This window comes from Octodon degus, unplaced genomic scaffold (genome assembly GCF_000260255.1).
Source record: "Octodon degus isolate 3935 unplaced genomic scaffold, OctDeg1.0 scaffold00032, whole genome shotgun sequence".
Taxonomy (NCBI): Eukaryota; Metazoa; Chordata; class Mammalia; order Rodentia; family Octodontidae; genus Octodon; species Octodon degus.
The window spans coordinates 8,121,235-8,125,794 of record NW_004524608.1 but is presented as its reverse complement, the minus strand read 5'-3'; positions in this window follow the sequence as shown (position 1 = coordinate 8,125,794).

Below are 4,560 nucleotides of genomic sequence, written 5' to 3'. Positions count from 1 at the left end.
TAAAGAATATAAAATAGTGCTTAAGTATTAGAAATGATACAAGAGTTCACTAAATAAATAGGAATTCAACAATGGTTGACATATTGCATGATGCTATCTTCAAATTAGTTAGAACAAATAATTTTAATACCCTCAAATTGTTTGTATTTCTTTTAAAAAAAAGTTCAATTTTAACCAAAAATGTCAGATGAAGAAAATCAATGAGAAAAGTCTTTTTCTACCTAATGCACGTAGTAGATAATAAACTATAGTCACACAAATTGTGTTTTTTTAAGTTGCTAGTAAACCCTTGTGTATTGGTGGGGTGAGGTGTGGATTACCTATGTGTAGACAAAAAGCCATTACCAAAAATCAATGAAGAACAAAACATTCAACAAAGCTGGTATGGCCATCTGAATTAACAAAACACACAGATTTTCATCCATCACTAGAAATATTAAAAGCAGACTACTGGAAAACATAAAATTTCTAAAAATTAATTTATAAATACGTTATACTAATTCAAGATTGAGTGTGTGTGTTACTGAGGATTGAACTCAGGGTTTTCACAGTAATCTACATCCTCACCATTTCATTTCATTTTTTGTTTTGAAACGAGGACTCATACATTGCTAAAATGCCCAGGCTGGGGCTGGCAAGATAGCTCAGCAGACTAAGCACCTGCTTAGGCAAATGCAGGGACTGGGGCTCCATCTCTGGCCCACATGCTGCACCGGCCCCACCCCTGGACACGCTGAACCAGCCATGGAGCTCAGGCTTGGTGGCGTACACCTGTAATCCCAGAGCTGGAGGCTGAAAACAGGAGTAACACTAGGAATCCAAGCTGTGTAGTGAGACCCTGTATCAAATACATTAAAAAAAATAAAATAAAATAAGAATAATAAGTTGTCCAGGCTGGGCTTGAATTGTAACTTTTCTGCCTCAGCCCCTCAGAATGCTGGGATTACAGCATTGCCATGGTCCACTCATGATTCATTTTTTTTCAGATTGTTTTTTTGTTTTGGTATTTTAGGGAAGGTTCTACAGGGTATTCAGGTTCTCACTACTAGATCAGACTCATAGTGATTTGCCTGTTTACAGCCTCCCAAGAGCTGGGATTACAGGCGCAACCACCACACTGGGGCTCAACTGCTGTCTCAGCGTGCCCCGGGGGCGGGGCCAGCACAGCAGGCCTGGGGATGGAACCCCAGCCCCTGCACCTGCTTGCAGGCACTTTAATCCGCTGAGCTATTTAGCCGGCTCTGGAAAGATATTTAACCCACCAAACTACAGGATCTTCACTCACTGGGCAAAATTTAAAGACTGATAACTGCAAAGGATGGTACTAGTGCCAAGTGAAGCAGTGGTATTCTGCAACACTGACAGAAGAGTGTGATGCATACAAACTTGCTGAAAGGAAATTTGGCAGCATCTGTAAAACATGAAAATCCCCACCATGCCGTCTAACCGTTCTTTTCTGGCTCTCTGCACACTAAGCACATAAATACTGAGAAAGGCTCCGGAAGGAGTACTCACTGCACCTCTGTTCGTAAGAAAAAAGTGAGAATAACTTGCTATACTGAGAACAGGCATATTAAGGAAGATGCACTACACTCAGACTACAGAATGTTCTTAAGCGGACTCCGCAGCACCTCCCCCACCCCGCCCGCCAAGTAGGAATTTCTGCCACTTTCCGGGAACCCCCAGACCCAGTCCTAGCCCAGGTCTGGTGAGTGTATGGGAGAGCTTCTGGCTACCCTGTGCCGGTGGGACTTACTCCAGGTCCCAGCCCAGGCACAGCGTGGGTCAGACCGTCTTCCACCCCCATGGGACGCCCCCCACCACTCCGCAACACCTCCCCCACCCCACCCGACGAGTAGGTATTTCTGCCACGTTCCGGGAACACCCAGACCCAGTCCTAGACCAGACCCAGTGAGTGCGTGGGAGAGCTGCCCCTACCCCTACTCCACCTTGTCCCCTACAGGCTCAGCTCAGGCCTGGCATACAGGCCTGGGGTGTAACCCTGCAGCTGTAATCCCTACAGAGAGGGTAAAGGATAGAACCACTCAGCTAGTCCAGGAGCAGAACATCTTGCCAGAGGGGCACAACAGGTTCACCCTCAAGGGCAGCAGCAGGAAGGAGCTGAGCACAGCAGCCAGACCCTAGCAGGCACAGCTGGATAAATACAAACTTTGTAGATCTGTACCTGAACTTCAGTACGTACTAAGGTTATAACTACAACGAAGATCTACAAAAAAGGTCAGAAGACAGTGCTACACAAAATGATGAGAAGGAACAAAATGCAACCTCAGAGCCCAATACCACCTGTAAAAAGTGCAGAAGACACTAACACCGAAAATTGGGAATCACACAGCTGAAAGTAATGAATCAACGGCTTCTGAAATAAAGAAACAGCTGCAGAAAGGTATAGAGGAACTCAGATTGGAAATACAAAAAGAAATCCCTGAATTAATAACATCTGCAGTAAATAATCAAATGCAGAAACATATGGAGGAAACCCAGTACCCACCCAGAACAAGTGCGGAGGACACTAGCTCCGCTCAAATGCATGAATTAATAGTGTCGATAGTAAATAAGCAACAGCAGAAAGATACAGAGGAAATCAGAGCACAATTCTTTTCTGAAATAAAAAAAAAAAAAAAAAGAATTCTCAGAATGTTCTTTAGCAACCGAGACAACTAAGGTAGAGATCAACAAAAATGAGTGGGCAAACATATTGTTAAAATTTTTAAAAATATGAAATTGTTACTCCAATTTCTACAAAAATCAAAGAAAACACATTTACTTTTTCATGTATGCAAAAATGTAGGTCTGCCAAAAAAAAAAAAAAAAAAAAACCTAGCTAAGGGGCCGGAGAGATAGCTCAGTAGAATAAACGCTTGCCTGGAAAGCTCAAGGGCCTGAGTTCATCCCCAGTTCTGGAAAAAAAAAAAAAAAAAAAAAAAAAAAAAAAAAACCTAGCTAAAATAATGCCCAACATATTTTCAACAAGTTGATCTCTAGGGAGGAAAGTGGGAATGAAAGAAAAGATGGTCATAACATGGGTATATCAGCACCTCTATTTTCATTTTTATACTTTTTTACATCATTTAGTATTTACTGAAAATTAAAGTTTAAAAAGTTATAACATACTCAAGTAAAAAGGAAGACATTAATACAATGAGTGTGGCATGAGCTCTGATTGCTTAAACATCAACAAGGATTTCTTAAGAATCCTTGTATTTTCATAATGGAACAACAGTTCCGCTCTTGACATTTATCATTTGCTAGGATATGTTACCCATTTCTTCACTCTACTTAGGAAGGAAGCATCACTAATATAATCAGTAAATTTTAAAGTTGTTTATGAGGTCATTACATATAATATCTGTACCAGAAACAACTTCTAAACTTCCTCTGTGTAAATGATCTTCAAAACTCTCCACTGATAGAAAGGTAGGCATCACCTTGCACTGGCTATCTTTTTCCCTGTGCCCACAGGGCTGATAGCACATGGTAGGCTCTTATTTTGGCTAAGAAAACCCCCTTCCATGGGAGCAAGCAGACCTGTGGACATGCGGCACCAGATCCAAGGGTGCAACCATCCAAGCTGGCTCTACATTTTGCTTCCTCACAGCATGGGGCAGTGGAGGCAAGAACTAACCAAATAATCTGATCTGATTCTAATTCTCTATGGAAATTTCAAGATGGATACGAGCACTCTCATCCATAGTTTGAGTTCTGGAGGGTGGAAGATTCAAGGTGGAAGGCCTGTATCTTGCTGCACTATCCTGGGGGTAAGAAAGCCCCTTAATAAATGAAAAGGGAAAACATCCCCCCCCACTTATAACTCCTCACAGTTAAGTGTGAACCCCTCATGAGCTGAAAACCCCCATCAGCTCCCCTCCCATTACTAGACACTGGCAATTTAATCTCAACATGAATTTCAATGGGAACAAATATTCAAACCACAGGAGGCAGCAATCACCTAATGGGCCAACAGTAAATAGATAGATTCTTACCAACTTTCTTGATGTACCATAAGTAACCACTTGCCACCTAACACACGAGTCTCAAAAGCATCTGGAATATCACAGTAGCAGCTCTATATGCTACCAGTTCATAATTCCTATCTGAATTGAGAAAAAGAACCCACAACTGACTGGCAACAGAGCCTTCCCCCATCACATTTCCTTCTCAGTCTCCTGAGTCTGCTTTGCTTCTCCCCAACTTTCGATGCCTCCATCCCAGAATCTCCACTTTTCTACAAATTCCCTATTGGTGATATTGTTTGACAGTACTAAATCCAAACTCTACACTAAAAATTCCCAACGTTAAGTCTCTCCCATGATTTTCAGACCACATATCCAACTGCCTACCTGCCATCACTGACTGTGCTTCTAACAGGTGCCTCAGAGCAAGCCCACAGCTCGCCTCTTCCCTACTCTACTACACCACAGACTGTGCAGTGTCACTCACGACACAGCCTGAGGGTCCTCTCTGACACCTCCCTTTCCTTCACATCTCACACTTGCACCAGCAGCAAACGCTGCTGCCTCTCCCTTGAAGGGCTCTCTGTTC